At 38.7% G+C, this 23,102-nt stretch overlaps 1 protein-coding gene across 10 annotated transcripts in view; it reads right to left on the bottom strand.

Annotated features, from left to right (window-relative positions):
* The window catches only part of TSPAN9 (tetraspanin 9), a 168,742-nt gene that overhangs the window by 34,212 nt on the left and 111,428 nt on the right, over nt 1-23,102 (bottom strand). The gene's annotated exons all lie outside the window — the stretch shown is intronic.

Genomic DNA, 23,102 nt, shown 5'->3' with positions numbered 1-23,102 from the left:
AAATTTCCCTACAGATACAGTGAAGTCATGAATAATGGATTACATGGAAGCTGTTAAAGTGTTCATGTATAGAAGGTGCCTCTGTTGAACAGACAACACTCTTTCAGGGGTTGAACTGACAGAGCATGAATTAACACAATACAGTGATGGCTAATTATGTCACTTCACACCACTCCAAGTTAAGACGGATCTTGACTTCCTATGTTCAAAGGATTTGTCTGGGAAAGTTAGTAACATGGCCTAGCCATAGGAATTGTATACTTTATTATCATGATCAACACTCCTCTTTGGGAACGGAGCTGACAAGAACTAGACCTGTTTCTGATAATGGCTTTGCTGTGTTATAATTTCATTTTTTATTTGCTATTTTGAAATTACATTCACCTGCTGTTGTAACAGTTTTAAACAGAGTTCTTATGGCATGGGTTCTTGCAAAAGTTGTGACTTCAAAAGTGACTTGAAAGTGACTTCAGTTCTGGAACTACTAAGCCACAGTTTCAGTTTAGGAAGGTAGAACAGAGTAATCTGATGGAATGAATGAAGGAATGAAGGCACTATGTTTCTGCTAACCCTTCTCCCCAGTTGCAAAGAAGCAACTATTTAGTGGTAACTAAAGCAATTCCCTGTTTTGTCTTAGGACAAAAATATGGGAATATTTTAGAAAACACACTTAAAAAAAAAGAACTCTAATTCCAGCTGGATGGAGAAAAAGCAGAGGCAGACAATACTTAATCCTGACAATGTTGTAGCATTTTTATACAACACGAAATAGTGCTAAAATAGGAAAGCTGAACCAGACCCACACAACTCTTATTTGGTGGTGAGATTGAGACGGGGGGGCATTAATACTTAACTGGTATTAATGATTCAAGTATAATATAGAAGTCCCTGCTTTGTAATTTCAAGGGAAAAAATGGTTACTAAGCAAGGCCTTCAACACATCTTAAGACAGCATCTTAATGACCACGTTGGCAGACTCTCTTCATTACTTAAATGAAAATTTAAGAGTCACAAATAAGAACAGCATTCCCCATGCTGCAGCTCCTTTCCCTGCTGATACAAGAAGTGAAAACGACAAGATTGTGTGGTCTTTTGTGGGAAACCAAAAAAACAAAAACAAAATAAAAGAAAAAAAAAACAACCAAAAAAAAACCCAGCACAGCCTGCTGGTTTTCAAAACTACAGATGAAAAAGCTTTACTTTTTTTTTTTTTTTCTGAAATATTTTTCCTTCTCCCCTTCTGCTCCCTCCCAAAAGAAGCTGTAGACTATGATGTGGTCACCCCTCAGTCTTCTCTACACCAAGGTGAACAAACCAACAGACATCAGCTGCTTCTCCTAAGTCTTGCCCTTGAGAACTTTCACCATCTTGGCTCTCCTCCTCTGGACACACCCTAAATAGTCTGAAGTCCTTCTTATATAAAGGCATCTGAAACTGCCCCCAGCACTTGAGGTGAGGCTGCCCCAGCTCAGAGCAGAGTGGGACAATCCCCTCCCTTGCCCAGCTGGCCATGCTGTGCCTGATGCACCCCAGGACATGCTTGGCTCTCCTGGCTGCCAGGGCACTGCTGACTCATGTTCCACTTGCCATCCACTCAGGCCCAAGGTCTTTCTTAGTCATGTTGCCATTCTCGCACTGCCCAATTTTAAGCAACACAAAAAGAGCAGTGTAATTGCTGTGAAGAAATGCAACCCAAATGTCATGGCAGAGGCTATATAGCAATTACGTCAGGCACGCGGCACTCCTACCCTCAGCTTGTCATTTGTCTCCTGACATGTCATATGACCTCGGATAGTCAGTTCACAACCTGAGCTAGATCTATTGCCTTCTTTGACCTGTAAAACTAGATGACGTTTGAACTAGCAAAGCATCTTCCTTATCACTCTATAAGCATGTTGACTGCCTCAAACATTTAATCTACTCCCTAAAACTGTACAAAGCCCAAGTAGAGATGTGGATAGGCACATGTGTGGCTGACCATTCTGTCAAGTACTGGCACCTTCTGTTTACTCCTCATTCCCCTCCACTCACTCTGTGCAGAAGAAAATCCAAGACACTTTTGAGTGCACTGGTTGTACAATGATACCACAGAGGCAAGTTGCCTCTAGAACTGGGTACATGGGGCTCAAAGGAGGCAGCTGTAAAGCTAAACTGGCTCAAGATATGAGTGAGGAGGGCTTTGCAAGTGGGCTTAGGGCCACCAACCAACACCAACTCGGAGGTATTTCATTCAATTTTATTGACCAGCATAGCTTGCCTGAAGTTGGAAAATCCTTAAGAAAGACAACTTGCTGAACAAAAAGTCACATTTTTGTGCAGAAATAATGTTTCTTCTGCTTTGCCTCTCTGAACGAAATATTTTCTATGCTGTTTCTCAAAGCCATTGTAAAGATATCTCCATTCATTCTTGGCCCATGCAGAACTTTTTTGTGCACATGCCAGACCATGCACATGCCAATGGGTGTAGAGCCAAGGTTAAACTCAACCACCAGACAGATCTAACACTTTTCTGTAAACCCTGCAAAATGGTAAAAACTGAAAATGGCCACTAAGATTTCAAAATGAACAGCTGACACCACAGCAAACATTGATGGAACACAGAGGTCAGAAATGAAGCAGGGTTAGCAATCTTAAATTAAATGTGATGAAATTCTTTGTTTATGCATCACTTGCTTTGTGCTTCACAAGAATTAGATCTGTCCAAGCACATTTATAAGGAAGCATCTCAGGATTAATTTCTGGCTAAATGAATCCTTTCTTGGTGACAAGCATTATGTGGTGATTTCCATGCTGCAGCAAAAATTTTCAAAATTATTTCCTTCATGGATTCCAGGAAAGTTTCTATGGGTGAATGGCTTCTTAGTTTATTTTCCAACAGTCTTTGTAAGAAGGTGAAATCATAAAATCACAGAATGGATTGTGTTGGAAGGGATCTTTTAAGATTATCTAGTCCAACACCCATGTTTAAAATGGTTAAAATGTTTCAAGAAGCTTAAATATTTCTTTAAAAAAAGTAGCAATAGCTTCCATTTGACATTATTGCAGTCATTTCAGTGATTCTGTTAGCAAAAAGTCTTAAGGAACACCTTTGTTAGAAAAGGATGAGTGTCCTCACTAAATACAGTTTTTAAATCACTTTCCAAACAGCGTTAGGTTCAACTTTCAGATTAAATTAAGGCTTGTCTGACACCAGAGATCAGATGTGCTTTGTGCAGAGGAAAGCTGGCAGAAGTTAATTTTAGGAAGTACATTCAAATCCACTTTTCTAAACTTATTTCTGAACTAGTCTTTTTGATGTCATTGTCATACATATACATGCAAGTGTGCAAAAGTCTGTCATATGTATCTGAAATGTCTATGCCCAGAAAGTAAGCTATACACATGCCAAAGACTTCAAAACATTTCAATCATATCTATATTAGTTTTCTCATAAAGAAAAATAAACTGGCACATTGTTTCCTGAGCAGCAACAAATTACAGGTAAAACACTTAGATGCGACTATAATGGGAAAATTAAGTGGTAAAAAGAGTCTAAGCATATACGGTTTTCTTAAATAGAAAAGATAAAACTCTGGCTACAGAGAAATCAATGTTATAGCTTCTGCTGACTTAACAGAATCACAGAAAGGAGAGATGGAAGCCAGGCTTCCCTATCCTCTTCATTATTAAAGTTTCATAATAAAGATAGATAGCACAAAATTTGGAGTAGAAGGAAGAGATGGTAAGAGAGACAAGGACCACCCCCTACCACTGGCAGCAGGATCCAAGCCACGCCACTACCCCACTTCAGAAACACACAGCTGGCTCCCACCATTAGTTGAACAGCTTTTTCCAAGAAATAGACTATCTCCTGCTTACCACTTTTAGGAAAAAAAATTTGGGGAGACATAAAAAAAGAAAATAAAAACACTTTTATGCATCCAGCTTCATAAAATGTAGTTATCTATTTTCTTCAGGTTTTAGAGAGTGGAACGACCTTGCCCCTTGGAAGACTTTTGGCAAGAAATCCCAAGACAGAAATGCAATAATGTGCTCCAAGATCTTGACATAATCTCTACTTAGCACGTTTCTGACACCTATCAAAAGGGAAAAATCACACATTACCTTTTTAGTGCAACAATTAACAGCAAGACAAAAGCAAAAGCAGCTAAACCCAGACTTTTCAAATACAGAGACAGCAAAATGAGTGCAGAATTGCTGATCTGCATAGCCTGGGTTTGCTGTGATATGGGTGCTTAGCTGCACTCGGAGAATTTCAAGCACTTTTGAAGTATGAAGCATTGCCAAGTATTAGCTCAGATGTGTTAAATACATTGTCAGGTGGCTATATCCTGGTTAAATATAATAGAAAGTGACCACACATTTCCTACAGTTTGGAGCTTTGCAGCAAGAATGCAGAATGAATGAACTTTACACTATGCAACTGACAGAGAAGGACACCAACTGTTCCACTTAGAAAGTGTAACTGGAAGAACAGAACCTAGTATCGGATCCCTTTAGGCTCTGTAATAGCATTAAAAGCTACTGTAAGTAATGTAGAAATGTATTCTGCTACACACAAGGACAATTCCCTAAACTGCTTAGCCTATGTTTTAGTTTGTATCCTCACCCCAGCCCGTCATTTTCACTTGTGTAACCTCTCCCTCTCAGGGCAGCTGATACCCTTCCATTCCCAATGTGGCTGTTTAGAATATTCAGGGAATCAAATTAAAATAGATACTCACATCAATAGTTTGGATTTTCTGGCCCTAAATGCTAGTCCCTGCCTAGAGGTGCTAAGATTGGTACAAGATTTGAGAGGACCTTATTTGCAGTTTCCTAATTTTAGATCTTCGCTGTGGACTGTACAACCGGCCAAGACAGAAGTAGAAGGTCTTTGACCATGCCCTAGGTGACCACGCCCAAACTTATGGATCTTTCTATGGGCAAAGATGTGCAAAACAGCCCCAGAAAGATGTTAAAAACACTTTTTACTTTTTCTTTTTTTTTTCCTGCCCACAAGATAAAAGAATCAATATGTTCTACACAGCTATTAACAAAATCCTCCCAATTTTTTCCTAGTCCCAAATGAATTCCTAGTAACAACCTGACATCTACATAAAGAATCAATCAATGAAGGGAAACCAGAAAGAGCAAGTCTCTTGTTCCCTTACGAGCATTAGAGATCCCTTTCAGACAAATTACATTAACTTTTTTCTCACTTAGTGAATGACTTAAATGTACAAGAAGACAGAGAGAGTATACCAGCTGAGCTATTCATGTTATTAGCACCTATAACTCTCGAGTTATGCACAATGCAAGTACTGTATCTATCAAAATATTCAATTTCGCAGTACACATTTGAGAGAACTATCACCTCGCTTCTGGACAAGGGAACAGGAATCTTCACCACTTCACACAATGCCTTTATACCCCTTACAATAGGAATTACAGCACATGCATATAAATCCCATCCATTTCTGATATGAATACTTTCAATATTCAATCATTTATAGAAAAAAAACACAATAGCTTTTAAAAGCAACACAACCTTCCATGTCAAAATACTGGTAGCTTTGGATAATCAGAACTTAGTATGAAATCAAAACAAACTGACAGTAATCAGGTCCTTGGTAAATCAGTCCTGATGTGTTAGTGGATGCAGAAACAAGAGAACAGTGTGACCCTCAAGACCTAGATTGTCTCCTCAGTGTGATGCTGGTCTGCTGGAGGGCCTGCAAGGAGTGATTTCATTGCCTGAAATTTGATTCATCCATTAATAAAATTGGACTAAGAGCATTTAGCTTTTTTTGAAAACACTTTTTGATCTGCTGATGAAAACCACTACAAAAATCAATCTTGCTAATTTCCCGATTCTGTATTTGTACAGTAAAGAACTACCTGGAACTCAAATGGCTCTACACCAGTGAAAATCAAAGTATGATGACATTAATCACTAGGAAAATATTAAATCAGGACAGTCATTGCTACTTGATTGTCAAAAACCAAACCCAAATCACCTGAAATCTAGTAGTCCCTGCATAGCTTTACCTTATGTTGCAGTATTAAAAATGAAACAGAATCAATTAATCCACTTCTAATCAGCAGCAGAGTCCTTCAAGATGATCTGTCATCCACACAGCCACTAAGTCCAAACTCACTTAGTAGCTCCATACAGTGCAAGTGATGTTGTCCATATCCTCTTTTTCATTGGGAATTGGGCTGACCCCTCACCAAGCCCTTATACAGAGAGGAAGATATAATTTAGATGGCAACAGATTTGTTGCTAACAACCTGGGTTAGATTTAAAACTCTGACCTGCTGCACAATGCTTTATATCTCAGAAAAGCAGTTCCCTTTTTCCTGTGTCTCAAGTGTAAAAGAAATTATAATGGTGGTATTTCTTCACCATAATATTCTTTTCTTGAATTGTACATCATTACCTTCTACTACCATACCCTCAGGCACATGTCTGTCCCTACAAAATTGCTCTGGAAACAGCATCTAACCAAGACATTTACTGATAATGAACAATTTGTGTGTGCCTAATCAGATCATATTAACAGAAAAAAAACAACCTGCACACCTCTAAGTAGTATATGGATATTTTTAAGTCTCCAAGGCCCAGCAGAGGACCAACAAACCACTCAGTTGGCTCATCACTGGTCTTCATTTTGCATTACTGGGTGAAAAGCCCTTAGGATGATTGAAGTGTACACCTGCAATCTTTTCCATAAAATTTAAGACACTGTAGAATTATCTGCAGATTAAAACTGGAACATTAATACAATAGAATAGTCCAAACACAGGTCAAGGAAACCCAACCAGATGGTGTCCTTTTTCTGCATCATCTTTCATCCCTCTGTCCACACAGGCTTATACGTACGTAATGAGTAAGCTATACGCTTTGTCAAGAAAGAAAAACAAGAAAAAAAATTAATCTATCCCTGCATCTGTTTCATACATGCACAAGCACTGTGTGTGCACATAATTAAAAACTGAGATTATACTTTCCATTTCAGTAGATTCACACGGATGACAGGAGATTACCATTTCAAAGGTCAACTAAATTCTTAACCATAGGGCTACGAACATTTCAGTGTCTAACCATTAATTCCTTTTGTTAACATCTGCTTAACTAATTCATTGCAAATGTGCTGAGGATGTGCCCTTTTTTAACAGCTCCACATTTTCTCCTCAGCCAAGGAGAAAGAAGATTCCAGCATTCTCAAAGGCAATCAACAATAGCAAGCAACATCAGAGTCATTAGAGTCTTAGTTTGTCAAAAGTTAATGGCTTGTCAAAAGTTATGTCATGACATTTGGTTTTAAGAAGGAAAAAGTAATCTCGGTTTTTCACCCTCTGCCTATATAATAAAGAATAGAAAACAAGAGCAAAAAAATTTTATCAACTTTGCCAGTCTCCCTGAATTCTTGAAGCTAAAGCTGCTTTTACAATAGTCCATTTTTACACTAACTGATTAAGAATTAGTTACGTGATGGAAGTGATGCACACCAGCTTTTGAAGAGCCTACAAAACCGAAGTACAAGAATACTAGGATACTTTTTCCTAGTCACTTTAATGTCATTCTTCCTTTTATGAAATGATCAATTGCTGGCTCTTCTGTGAAGATACAATTTTTGCAATCCCATATGAGTTCGCCATGGTTTCAGTATCTGAATGTACAGCTCACTTGACACCTTGCTAGTACATCCTTAGTTCTGTCTCTCAAACATCTAGTTTACACTAATCCTACCACAAAAATTAAAGCTCCTTGCTCACCTCCCCTTGTGGAGCAACCCCTTGTTAATGTATTACTTTAAAAAAAAAAAAAAAAAAAGAAAAAGAAATTAAGAGCAAGAACAAAAAAAGGTCATTAAGCCTGAACTGTTTGCATTTCAGTAGGGAGAAGAGCAAGAGAGACACTCAAAAAGACTGCACTTCTTTCAGTATTCTTTTCCACTAAACTTTAATAGTAAAACCTCTGGGCCATGCTTTCTCACAAAGGTATTCAGAGGATATTTATTCTCCCTTGTTCCATTAAGATCCCTCTTAATTAGTGTTATTTTAAAATATACACACAGGACCATTTTTATAAATTCAAGAGGACATCACGAGGCAAGTGCATGATACAGTGAAAGCATTGTTTTACAGCCAGCATGAGAATTCTGCTAGGAATGTCACCTTCGTTTCTCCCTGGTTAAAGAATGGTGGTGCTGTAGGCTGACAGTACCTCGGTCTGCCATGGCATCTTCTTGAGTTAGGTAACTCTGTGTCACAGAAGTTGCACCACCACTGCTCCTAAGAAGGTTCATGGAAACAGCTGTGGTCTAGTTTGCCCCTAACAGCAATTACTGGTGCCCAAGAAAACAAGAGACTTTCCCTTATTACTGTCAGCAGCACAGGATTTAGCCAAGATCAGTGGCTGAAGTAGTCTGACACTACCCCACAGAGGATGGACAAATCCAAGTAGCATCAGAAGGTACCAGGCCATGGGACAGAGACCATATGGCAGTATGAAAGTGTGGGGCAAACTATTAATCATATTTCTTATTCCAAGTTCAGCACCATAATTTCTAGGATTCTCTTACAGAAGACCTGCTGTACTAGATCAAATGTTAAGTGTCCACCAGGTCAGTAGCCTGCCTTTGACAATATGTGAAAACCAGACACATTCACAGGAAGCCAAATAAGCAAAACACACCCATCAAAGTCAATTTAAGAATGCCAGCTGATGCCCTAGAAACAAAGGTCAGATTAAATCACAGCAAGTGAGATTTTTTTTATGGCTTTGGTATTTTACTAGTGGGTGGTCTTTTTACAGAGAAACCCAAAATATCTTTGAACCCTTTGTTGTTGACATCATCCTATAGCAGTCAATTCCACAACCAAAGTATCACAGGAATTTTCAGAATTTGGGAAATTTTAGGTTTCAAGTGACTTGCATATTGACTCTCTACATTTTACAGAACAAGACGAAGAGAAACTACAGATTCCCTTCTCTACGAAATTTCATTATTTTGCACTCTGTTCCAGTGTTATTTATTCAACTGGTGTAGTTTTGTTATTCAACTTATTTCTATGACAAACTTATACTCTTCTAAGCAGTCATCTCTGGCCCCTCATACTTCTTGTACCTCTCCGAAGTGAAGAACAGCAGAGCAAGTTTTCTCTTCAATGCCTGAAGTCTGGGAAGTGAGTCTTTCACCCATGCTGTCTCCAGTACAGATGAACTCGAGCATGAGACAGCACAGCACAAAGACCAGCACATCACCTCACTGTGACACACCCGGTTAACCATGAGAAGTTAAAACTGCAATGCAAATAACCTCTGCAATTCACCACTCCAAAAGACTCAAAAAAAAAATCACATCTGCTTTGAGCATAGACAAGTGATCTCTAGCAGTTTTGAAAATCCAGCAGCTTAAAAAAAAAAACCTCAAACAATTATGAGGCTAATCCACACCAAAATGGTATCACAGACTGTTTTCTGCTCTTTTCATGAAGTAAAGCTGCTTGGCTTCATTTGCTGACATCCACTGAAATACAGAGAACTTTTTCAAGGAATTGGACAGTTTTATATCAAGGTCATGTGACTGCCTCCCTGCTGAAGCCCATATATCAAAGCAGGCAGCTGCTAGCCTGAAAGCACAGCACAGCATCTATTTTCACATAGGAATTACTGTGTCGCTTGGCAGAATACTGTTCTATATTCAGGGGGTGACATAAACCCACAGCAATGAACCCTGGAAGCTGAGTCTCTCTCTCTCATCTGCACTGCACTCAGAGGTGAAATAGCAGCAAAACGAAACCTGTCCTGTGCCAGGGAACTGTATGCTGAACAAGCATTCTCTCATCCTTCTTGATCCTTTACTCCAATAAGGAAAGGCTGGCCTCAGCTTCATTAATAATTCAAACTAGATATGCATAAATTATGTCCATGGAAATTATGGAGAGGTTAAGCTGAACAAATTGAGAAATAATCCTCTAGCAATACATATTTCAAAATGCCACACTCAAAAATACTACTCTGTGCTAACATACCGTATGTTACTGTTTAATGATTCTATCTGAGCCACAAACTTTTAAAAGGATTAAAACAAATTAAAACATTCTAAACTGTCACAAGTCATAGAGATAAAGGATCAGATTTTCATTTCAAAGAAAAAAGAGGTTTTGGCTTTTTTCATCATTTAAAAAATTACACCCATCTCATAAAAATATACCTTTAAAATTGGGATATTGCCAAAGAGCTTAGGCTTAACATTCAATCTCGTAATAAAACTGACAGATTGAAGGAGAAGACAGAAATGAATTAAAGTGAACTACAATAAAGAAAAATGGGAAGCAATTCACAGTGATTATGCCTTTTTAATGCACAAAAACAGAAGAAGGGTTAACTGGCTTGGCAGATGTTCCACACAGACAGATCTTATTGGCCAGGCTGGGACTAAATTGAATACTGAATTTGAATGCCGAGATGATAATCTTCCCATAATGGAAAATAGCAGTGTGGCACAGCAATCTCAGCTGATGACACATGTAGAGAGTTTATTCATTTATTCAAACACAAATCAATGTATCAGGCTAGGCTATTTTTTAAAGTTTAAGGGAAATGTGTGACAAATTGTTTTTCATTTCCTCTTTAGCAACCAAAAGGTAGAGGGCTTCTTGTTCTGACAGCCTGTTCACTACCCAACATAAGCTGTGGCTGCAGGCTGATAGCTCAGTTTCCCAAATCCTGGAGCCAAAGTGCCTCCCTAGACATTCATGCCTGGAAATCTCAGTAAATATTTTACTTAAAAATCCATAGACGTGAAAATCAATTCAGCAGTGCAACTAAGCTTACACTTATTTATTGTATGAGTCACTGTATATTGCTTTCACCCTGACCTTTCATAAGTAATTTATGTATTATTCACTTTCTTGTCTTCATGTTTTGCCTTTCTTAATGAAATGTAGCAAAAGACCTGCATTTAGAAATTAATATTTTCATTTCTTTTTTTCCTTAAGCAAGTCTTTCTTTAAATTAACTCCATGCTGAGTAATGCCAGTGAATATGGTGCTACAATAATACAAAAAATTTAGAAAGGAGAGATGATATATGCACAGCTGAGAAGTCTATTCAGAACATGGAATGCTTACTAAAAAAGAGAAAGGAAAATCTCATTTACCCATTAGTCAATAGAAACAGAATTAGGAATCCAGTTTGATCAGGCTGCAGCACAGAATGCAGCACATTTAAGCTTTATTTTGTCCTACAGAGGTGAAGAAAAAGGAAATAATAGAAATTTCTATCAAATGGTAGACAATGAGTGCTAGAAAGCTTCTGAGCCATGATGACCTTGGTGACCTGAGAGTGAAAGAATTCTGTCATTCTGCAAAATGTGAGGGGGAATTGAGTATCAGTGGTTAATAATTGAGTTTGAATGTTGGGCACATTCTGAGACATGTGTTTTTCCTTAGTGGTATTTTTTGACAAACAAAAATTTCTCAACCAACCAAACCCTAAGCTAAGAATCCAGGATGCAAAAAACTCCAAAGCATTAGAAGGATTGGGGGTGTGTGGTCTTTTGTTCAAATCCTTGTATATCCTGTTCTTTACAGCACACAGGTAACTTTTAGCCAAAATCATTTTCCTAAGAAAGCAGACAAGCTTTTAACTATTCCATTCCAGCAGCCAATTCTATTGCCTGCTCTGGTCCCCAGGGAGGAGAATGAGGGAGAAAGACACAATGGTGGAGGACTCTGTACTAGACTGTCTCTTATCTCCTCACTCCATGGATGTCTCACCCTTATCTCAGCATGGTACACACTGCTCACTAAAGGAGGGGAGCAGGGCAAAAGAAAAAAGCATCTTTCAGCCTTTCTGTCAGCAGCCTGTACAAGCCATTCATTCCAGCTTTGCCCAGGACTGCCTTTCACTTCCCAAAGTGCATTTCTGATGGTCTTGAGGTTAGTGCTGATGGTTCACTCAACCTGTAGCTGCACAGTTACAAGTGAAAAGCCACCAGCTGACTCTGACATTTCAGGTTCTCCTCTGTCTTCACTACTGGAACAAGGTCACCTTGCACAGCTGCCCCACTTAACAGTGACAGCAGAAAACACTGTGTTGAAGCACTCCTTCACCTAGGTTTTCTGTCTTTCTGGAGTTATAATCAGACAGACACTATACTCCCTGTTTTGCTGGGACTGTTTGTTCACCCCCAAGCAGTGTAGGTACATTCAGCAATGACTGCAGTTAAACCATTTCAGCAGCTATAGAGGACACAACGTTATCACATTCACTTTGTAAAAACTCATTACAATTTCTTTCTTTGCACACCAGCAAGCAGCTGCCTTTCAGATAGAAGCTCCAGAAGTTCTTTACTATAGGTTTAAATTACATATGAATGATTCCCAATGAGCAGTGATGACAAGAAAAGAGACAAGTCCCTTGCAGACTCTTTTTCTTCCATTAAGCGTCAAAGGGACATGCTTTAATAAAGAGAGCTTTCTCAGTTAAATTCCTGTGAATTATTTATGCTTGTCTCAGATGTTTAGGTACACACCTAACCCTTAGATTCCACGTGTGCATTATCAGCAAGAAATGGAGAATTATTCCTGTAGAGAACTGGAATTACAGCAGAGTCTAGTCAAAAACAAAATGTAGAGCCAGACAACTCCTGCTCTCCCCTCCTGGAGTGTTCATATTTGGAGTTTGCCTGCAATACAGAATACAGTTTGTCCATAAACCAGAATTTATGCACACAATTGTCATCATAATTCTACACCTAAAGTCATACTAGACATATGAATACAGACTCTCTGGGCACAAAGCCCTCTCTTTCATGTAAATGACCTTGCTTTCCTATAAAAACATAAGGAGTTCTACATATGATTTTCTACCTGGTCATTTTTCCATTCATCTTGAATAAGGAGGTACTAATGATGTGCTAAGCAATAAATTTATGTGCCCATTGAAAGAGAAGTAATTCTAGGTCTACTGTCTTATACTGTATTTCTCTCTGTGCATCTGACTTGGACTCCAAGAGAGAAGTGCTGTCTTCTTCTAGATATACATCACCAGCACAGCAAGTATAGAGTTCAGCAATTATACCAAAATAACACATCTTCTGTATTGAACCCTACCAGTGAGCACTGCTGATAGGACTGTAAAAGGAAACAACATGTGCAGAAAGTTACAAGTTGAAGGAGGAAAGCGAGATAGAGCAGCTAAAGGAAACACTGGGAATAGGCTAAGCTCTCTCAGGCTGCAGTGGGCTTGACACAAGGAAAGAACAACCAAGTCTTGCCCCATCACACCAGTAACCACCCCGAGCTGTGAACATATCAGTCAACTACAGATGACAGCACACAGATACGGGTACAGAGAAACAGATCACTAAAAACACACGGATTTTACAAGTACCTGAGCCAACTGACAAAATTGTGAAGGAGTCTGGGGGCTTGAAGCAGAGCTGTGAGACACCCGAACTGTGAAGCTAACATGACTCACAACCCAGTAATCACTCATCCCTTCCCAGCTTTTCAGTTCAAAAGCCAACTACAGGCTGAAATGAAAAGTCGTAGTATTTAAACCATCAAAGCAATGATCAAGTATTGAGGGTGCTGTGTGCACCTATAGTCCTGGCAGGGACTGGCAGGGGTTTCTTTCTTATTAAGTTTTATGAGGGCGGAAAAAGGAGATGCCTTTGATGTTTCCAGTAAGAAAATGTAATCTAAAAGAATGCCAGCCAGTCCAAATTATTTCCTGGAGGAGCAATCTCAAGAAAACAATGGGAAAAGGATTGTGTTGAACCCTTCACTTTTTTCATATTTTCAGCCTCTTCCCAACCACCTCCTCTTCTTCCTCCTCTTATTTTCCCTCCTCTTTTCTTTTAAACCACCCAAACCTGCTACTGCAGTCTTCCTACAAACTTATGATGTTTTTTACTCCTCTGTGTCACTCAACATTTTCCATTTCCCCTTCTGAATACTTCACTAAAAGCATGTTGCCTCACTGCTCTGTCTCCTCAACACACATTATATGACTGCTTCACATGAAAGAGAATGAAACCACCTGTCTTATCACTGAGATAACTAGCAAGTACAGAGGTACAGGGGCTGCTCACAATTCTCAGGCAGGGCAGAGGAGATCCCAAGTGCCAGGTCAAGGAAAGGGAAGGGAATTGTCACTAGGGAGTTGACGACTACCCTGGGCAGAAAGGTTCCCTTGTGTCCCTCATCACAGAGCTGGAGTTCTTTCTGGGAACTACTGAACACATCCGTGCTTATCCCATAGTTACGGTGAGTGTTCTTTAGCTGCTTTTATTCGCTGGAGTTAGGAAAACGTGTCACAACAGCTGCACTGGTAGAATAACCAGAACATAAATACTGTCAGTGTTTAGCAAGGTTGAAATTAAACCACCTCAGACTAAAAGAGCTGAAGCAGAGTTCTACACGCACACTGAATCATGAGAACTATTTCATTCTGATGTGTGACATACCACAGAGGGATTATTTTCTCTTCACCCACAAAGAAATAGTCTGAAACCTCATCTCTAAGAACAGTCTTTTACACGCAGATGATGTTAAATGAGAACTTCCCATACTGGTAGCAGGAACACCTGGAAAGCTGCTGCATACTGTCATGAATCACTTAAAAAAATTCTGCCACAAATACAAAAAATAAAAATTCTTCTTTTATGATGGTAATACATTTTATATGTATTTCTCTCCTCAGTCTTTTCTTTATCAGCACTCAGTGGCACCAAAAGCTGCAAAAAAATTTAAAAAGAAACTGGAAAAAACCCCCAATACGACAACCTAGAAAGAACTATTAAAAAGGAGTAAGAGGTTCATATGGAACCTGTAATTTTAATAGCTAATTATTTTCTCAGTTTTCAAATTCCAACATGCACAGAACACATTTACAGTTCATAAACATGATTAAAGAGATTTTCTCAAAATTCATAGCTGTCACAGATGGCAACAGTTATACCTTTCAGCCGGACTGCAACAGCTGGCTGTGTGAACTGTGAACAGCTGGATGGAATCCACTTTCAAGGCAAGCAGTAAAAACTACGGACGACCGTACTACTCGTTTCTGACAATCAAAAAGAATGCAGAGGAAAACATAAATCAGAACAAAGCATAACTGAACTATGTCAGAATCTACCTTCTGAAGAGTTCCATCATCTCAAAAAGCTGCCATAAAACAGTATTTATAGACTAGACAGAAACACACTTCTGCAGGACTTACAGCACTAATGCATTCAGTTATGTGTCTGGGAGGAAGATCACTCAGAATAAACTGCATCTGGGTCCATCACACCCAGCTAGAGTTATAGACCTCTACAAGATTTAATCTTATTATAAGAAGGAATATTTGCTATAATTAATGATGTTATTTTAATGTATTTGACTTCTGTCCTAATGTCAGCAAATTAGATTTCAAGATAAAATAAATTCTAACATCGATTCAACCTGAGTACTAATATTCCTTTAGTCATTAGAGATAATAACTCATTACACCAGACAACAGAAACATGCTCATCAGGTTATTAAAAAATCAATTTGTCATACATCTCATATGACCACGTCCTGTGTAACTTAAGTACTACAATCACAAGGTAAGAAGAGAGATGAAATGAAATTCATCAAGTGCTCTACTTTGTGCTGGTGCAGTTTTGGGTTCTTCAATATATTAAAGATATAAAACGTCTGAAGGAAAGCCTCAGATGGAGAAGGGTCCGGAGGTGAAGCCATATGAGGAGTGATTGAGGTCACTTGGTCTGTTCTGCCTGGAGAAGAGGAGACTGAGGGAAGACCTCACTGCAGTCTGCAATCTCCTCAAGAGGAGAAGAGGAGGGGCAGGTGCTCATCTCTTCTCTGTGGTGACCCATGACAGGATCTAAGGGATGGTAATCAAAGTTGTGTCAGGGGAGGTTTAGGTTGGATATCAGGAAAAGATTTTGCACCCAGCGGGTGGTTGGGCACTGGAACAGGCTCCTCAGGGAAGCAACTACAGCACCAAGTCTGACAGAGCTCAAGAAGTGTTTGATCCACACCCTCAGGCACAGGGTGTGACTCCTGAGGTAGTCCTGTGCAGGGCCAGAAGTTGGACTTGATGTTCCTTATGGGTCCCTTCCAACTCAGGATACTCTGTGGTTCGAAGTACCATCTCTGACATTCATCTGTTCATTATTTCCTAAACACTGCATTTAAACAAATAAATAAGTAAATAACCACTGAAAATGCAATGTGCACTGGACCTTTGAACACAGGAGTAAGGGTGCATTTCTTATTCTACTCTGCTTCCATTATCAGCAGGATTTGTCTAAGTTATCAGATAATTATTCAGCCAGCAAATTTGACTGCCTTTGGCAATGTCCAATCATATCTAGTTGAATATAAGCTTATCCCTTACTGTGCAAAATTATCCCCAGCTGAAAAGTAGTTAGAAAACATGCATTTGAGAAGAAAACTCCAAACTTCTTTGAAACATCTTTGAAAGATCTTCATTAATAAATTCCAGAAGAAGATTTCTCTTATCAAAGAAAGATAGTGTATGACACATCTGAGCACAAAAGAAGGAATCTTATCCTATACATCCTTAATTAGGATAATGAAGCCTTTGGGTTCTGTGGGACCACCTCTGCAAATAAAGATTCCTCAGGCAAAATACAGGATTAAGTCCCACTGCGAGAAGTCAAGTGTTTCCTTATATAACTCATATTGGTGAACTTCACAGGAAGGTCATAAAAATCCTCAGTAACTCTGCAGAGAGCTGAATTTCCAGAATGCCAGGGGCCAGACCAGCTATTAACTCAACTGTTAAGTGGCACTGCAGTAATGCCACTGAACAGTGGTAAGCTTCCTGTAAAAAGAGACAGTATTTTACTTTATTTGTCTCCCTTACAATGCAGATTGTTTTCACAACAGTTAGAACCCCAGCATTCTTTATCCAAAAAGGATTTCTAGGGTACAAGCCTGTCCTTATATGTTGAATCATTGTAAAAAAAAAACCTGCTTTATAACTAAAAATGCTTGGTGCTTCCTACTTGACAGTGACAAGGGATATTTACAGTGATAGGAGGCATGGGAATTGTTCAAAGCTGCCTCTTGAGAGGTTCAAAATGGACATTAGGAAGCATGATTTTCCTGAGAGGGTGGTTAGGCACTGGAACAGCCTTCCTGCAGAAGGTGGTGAATGCCTCAAGCCTGTCAGTGTTTAAGAGGCAATCTGGTTAATGCCCTCAACAATCTGCTTTAACTTCAGGTCAGTCCTGAAATGTAGCTGGAATAGGTGGCTATAGGTCCATTCCAACTGGAATATGGGCTGGAGTCCTATGTCTGCTTTTTTCCCATTTACACTAATCAGTTGTGCCCCATTTCTCATTCTGGAGTTACCCATGACAAGCAGAAAAAGCAATAGATTTGAAAGAGGTGTAGAGGACGATGCAGCGCACCTCCAACAGGCCGGCTGTCCCTGCTCCAGGCCACTGTGCACTTTCCCTCGGATCCATGCAGCTCCACATCTCCTGTGTGCACTAACCTGAAACATGACAAGTCTCCAAATACAGAAGAGCACTTAGAGGACTCATAACTCCAAACCTATTCAGTTCAAGCCTAAGACCCATAGACCTTTATTCTGTTACTTTCTGTTTTATAACACTTACTTTAACTGCACATTTTACAAATTTCTCCAGAATGGGATTAAAACTTTCTTTTCCTAGATGATCCTTCTGAACAGTAAAGCCAGGTTACACACTGGATATGTAAGGAAGAGGTAATGTATGGTATGAAAAGCATGAAATAAATTTGCCATTCCAAATAGATCATTTCAGGTACAACATGTAAGGTAACCTGCACACTGAATAACACAAGACTGACCGAGCACAAGTAATGATAGGCTTTTCTTATCCAAATTGGAAGCACTACAATTTAAGCCATTTATTGTCAGCCCATTAGCTTGAATTTAACTGATATGGGCATGCTCATCATTTTACAAGTGACTATTTTACATTGATTATGCAATCAATGAAAGTTTTCTTGTGATTCAGAGGAATAAAAAAACCATAATCTACAGTCTATACACCAAAGAAAAACCAGAAATTCAGAGGAGATCAATGCCTAGATAAAAGGATTACATTTAGCTAAAGATGTAGATAAACCTCAGCGTACATGACACACAAAAATACTAATCATGCTCAGTTCAGATGAACAGAGATACTGAAACTGATTGTATGTGCAGAAGTAACACGCAGGTGTTGAAATGCACATATGTTTGCTGTGGCTCTCTTAACTTCTAGTTCATAAAAGGGCAATTACTAAACTACCCAAGGAACATTTTCATGTCATTACAATCGCTGTATCTTAGGAAGAGTATTGTTGCAGAAGCAAGCAGTTGAGATTTACTTCATTTTGCGAATCTGTCTTGAGAAAGTCGATTATTCAGATGTGGCATTTACAGGTCTGACAAACAAAAAACAGCAAAATGTTGGAGATGAAACAGACTGAACAGAACATAACAGATTGACATCAATAATCAATTTCAAATGGTATCTAGTTTAATCACAAGTTGAAATACAGACAATACTTCTGAACTCCATAAATAAATACACCTTAAACAAGGTGAGTATATTCACTTGCTTTTAACCAAGATCCTTTCTCTTCTCCATCACCAAAAAAAAATTCCTTTTTAATAAGGTTGCATTTTCTTTAACTAAATTACTTTGTCATCCTCCGCAGTGCAGAGCAGGATAGAAGCAAGACAGAAGAAATGAAGAGCAAATGATGGACTTGTAAGCATGGAGATGGTGTCAGCACTGGCAAAAGACACACCTGAGGAACAGATGGGTCTTTCAAGCCACTGGTGACAGATGGAAGTAACCAAGAACATCAAAGAGGCCTGATGGCATCTTTCAAACAAAGTAAATGAAAAAGTTTCTGATTAGTTTCCTACTTGGACTTCTCTCAATTTTATTTTTTTTAAACTTTTTTAATAATAAAAACTATAATTAAAATCCAGGAATCCTTTTACTGATTTACTGGTCTTTCAATCATCCCTTCAGAGCTATCTGAAGTATAGAAGGAAGGAATGAAGCCACATTCCATTCAGAACACCTGCATTCACAGAGAATGTTTTCACACAATTCTTATCTTGCTTTCAGGGGTTTTTTTTAATGTCCCTGTGCAACCTGCCAGTTTTAAGTGTGTTTACTGTTTGTCACTTTTTATACTCAGTTCAAAATTTTTGCTGGGGCGATGTTTCAGTTGATAATTACACACTAAAACAAAATCCCTGGGCCAACAGCATGCCATTATTTACACAGAAAGATGCACATTCCCCTCAAAAAGATTATAATTTTCCATGGCAAATCAACCTCCCCTTCCTCCCATATCCATCAGAAGTGTCACCGACTTATCTCTAGACATGTTAACTCTATTAACCAATAAAATCCCTCCTTACATTCCTCTCCCCACGCTGAACTAACACAGAGGCACAAAATGAGGATTGCATCTATGAAAGAAAAAGCAATCATTATTGACTGCCATGCTTTGCATTCTGCTCTGTGTTTTCCCTGCACATTATTAGAGATGGCAAGCTGGCAGGCCAAGTGGAATGGTTCTCTAGGCGAGATCCAAGCCTGAAAGCTGAAATAAAACTGGACACTAGAAGAAGAGATTGCACATCAACTGTGAAGATCATGTTTGAATTTTCAGTTTATGAGAGGCAACTCATTTCACAGCAGAAGTTGCACACTTAGCAAGTAATTTAATATTATTTTTTATCTCTACATTTGGGACACTATTCAGAACCTCCTAAACTTCACAGCTTCTACAAAATGTTATGTCCTGGGGAAAGGACAGATGTATCAGATGATGTTCTAGAAGCAAAAGCAGATGGAACTGTAAAGCAATAAATGTATTTTCATGGATGCAGTTCACATAGTCAGAAGGGGGAAAATTGCATCAATATTGAGAATATATAACCAGTTAATTTGAAGCATTTTCTGTAAACAGGATGTTTTCCAAAATTTTCCCAAGAAACAGGTATCCTCACTGAAAGTCACTGAGCAGGCTGTCACTGTAACAATTTCATTAACAAGTATGTAAATCATAAAAAGAGAATGTCATAATTTATAGCATAAGAGCAATATTGTATTCCTGATCCGGGATGCAAAGCCTGCTTCCTATAACCTTCAGTACCATTGTATCCAGCTCCATCCTTAGAGAGATAAAGTAGCAATGGGTGTAGGACAGATTTAGCATTTTAAAATAATCTTATTCTTTCAATTTTACAGTCCCATTTGCCTGGCAGAATGCCACCAGAGTATGCAATTTAATACACTCATTGCTGTCACAAGACGTACGAGATTGCTCTATCCATGGACTGTCTTCTATATATAACTGGTAAGAGCTTGCATAATTAAGGTTGCATTTAGAAGTCCCAGCTATGTAACTAACAGCTCTTTGCAATGTGCTTTCATTATACATGAAACTCAAGCTTCCCTCACAACAGTAGTTCTTCTTGTCCAAGAATATTTTGTTGTTGTACTTATAATGATCTTCAATGTTAACAAGGGCTCTAGATTTAAAACCTGGGGTAATTTCTTTGAACTTTTAATGTTAAACTGCAGATATTTTCTTCATATAGAAGAGAAACAGAATTTTGTATGAGTGTTAACAAGGAAAAGTCTGAGTATTATTGTTATCACACCCTGGATTGTGAGGCAACTGGAGACTCCTTTCCCTGAAACTCATCATGGAGTCCACCTCACGTCCTACACAGCACAAAATGAAGCTGTCAAAAGGAGGAATACCTGGCAAGCTACCAGTAAAAAGTAGATTTTGTGCACAGTTGTGGTACTTTTATTCCCAGAGGAAACCAAATGCATCTAAATGTGACAGAAGACTTTCTCTTCCCAGGCAGTAAGAAAGTACTCATAAGAACAAATTTTGCAATGACAAATACAGGTGATACAACCGCATCTTTTGTCTATAATTCAGAGGTCTTTCTCCATCAAAGGAACTCTGATTTGTCTGCTTCAGTTGTGCACTTGGGTAGCAACCCACAAAATGACAAAATAAAGCTGTTTCAAACCATGAAAGCCAAACAGACTCAATTAACTTATAACCTCAACTTTAGAACAATCCAATTTTCTTTTTCCTTGGCACAAGACAATGAAAACAAGTTAGGTATTAAACACTCAGTACATCTTTTACAACCAGTGTAGTACAATCAGTTTCCAATCACAGTACCTTTGCAGGAGAAACAGGCCACTTATCAGGTGATTAAGTGATTCACTAAAAGTATCTGTTTAATTAGAAATAACAGTTGCAGGATCTGAGGCTTGCCACAGCTTTACCATTACCCAAGACTCTCCTGAATTCCCATTCAGCAGTATTTATTCTTCTGCTGTTTCTAGGAAGTTGGCAATAAGCACAAAAAATACCCTGAAAATGAGCACTGCGTCTTCAAGCAAACTTCTGCAGCTAGTGGAACAGAATTCAGTTCACTGGTTCTGCTTGATGGAGCATTAGAGTTATGCAAGGGTTTCACTTCCAGAGACTTTCAGGACAAAATCTGGACAGGTTCTACTTTGCTCATTTTTAAATAATGTTCAGAATAGTCTATGAGCCTCAGATAAGTGTGGGCCACTTTGATCCTATTCATATTCAAAGCAGCTGGAATTCAAGTGAATTGAATTCTCCTTTCTGCAACTCTATTTATTGTCCAAGAGCCAATAAGACAGTTCTTCTTTTGCTTCCTTCCCCTGTTCCCAGGGGTAAATATGCAGCTTGAGTGTACAGTAATAACCCCTTTAAGAAATTTGTGATTGCTGTCCAACCACTTTGCTTTTACTTCCTATGGCATAAATTCCTACCATCACAGAAACTAAAATACTCAATACTTAGAATAATATTAGAAGAGCACACAACACACTGTACCTTACAGCTGACTTACCACTGACATGAGTGTGTGCTGAGACTTTAAAAAGATGTTACAATGAGACATCTGTTGTGGGTACCCAGGTAACCTTGTCTGTAGGTAGTGTAATTTGCATTTATTTATCAATCTAGATACTTATATGGCTCCCTCACTGTATTACCAAGGCATTTCATGGGTAGAAATGAATGTTCCCAGGAAATACCCTTGCAAAAGAAGCACACACTTATCTCCAGGTGAGAGCTGAAGGATAGAAATACAAAGGAGCAGAGTGCACTTTTGAAGGTTAGTCTGAAAGTCTGAAACAACCATCAAAATCTATAGGACAACAATAATCAGACCAGAAGTCTCCCAAAATCAGACTGGCTGTGACTCCTCCCAAGCTTGTCCTACCTCTCATACTGTTTTGGTTGAACAAAAGTCAAAAAAAAAATGAGTGACATGGCCTCTTGTGTATCCAGCTTGAAACAAAATTATTCCCTCTGACTGAAATAAACATAAAATGTTAAGACTGCTGAGATTTTCTCTGTCATGTAACTGCAAATACCTTAGTGTGCATTTATCCCCAATATTCACAGCAAAATGTTTATACGATAATTATCCTACAAATCCCTACTGCTGCTAGTGGTAGCTGTGAGAGATGAGTAACAGAGGCTATTTTCATCATGCAGAAATAATTCTGCAGCAGCTCACACTGAGTTTATAGCATTTAGGAGCAAAGACGACATCAGTCTACAATTCAGGAGTTTGTTAAGAGTCCTTGCCCTGAATGATCAATTTTCACCATCTTTAAATCCAGGCTGGGTGTATGTCAAACGTAGCTGCTTCTTAGCAAAATCTATGCAGATGATTTGAAGGAACATAGGGATGAGAGGAATTCAAATCTAATAAAGCAGTTATACATGTAAAATCATACTTTCTTGCTTGTTTCTTTCTTTCTCTTTCTTTCTTAGATTTTTTGTGGGGTTTTTTGTGTCGGTTTTTTGTTGTTGTTTGTTTTTTTTAAGAGGGTGGGGGATCAATTACAATAAAAGGAGTATGTTTTCCTACAAAGCATTACCTGCTTTTAGCTTCTGACCTTCACAGTAGCATAATGCTAATCTTTCCTGATTTTCATCCTAGACCACTAGGAAAAAACCCAATGCTTGTATTAGAAATTCCCCCACCACAAACAGCCTGATAACCC

This window comes from Cyanistes caeruleus, chromosome 3 (genome assembly GCF_971803275.1).
Source record: "Cyanistes caeruleus chromosome 3, bCyaCae1.hap1.1, whole genome shotgun sequence".
In the NCBI taxonomy this organism is placed as follows: Eukaryota; Metazoa; Chordata; class Aves; order Passeriformes; family Paridae; genus Cyanistes; species Cyanistes caeruleus.
Note: the sequence above shows the minus strand (reverse complement) of the source record. Positions and strands in the feature narration are given on the sequence as shown.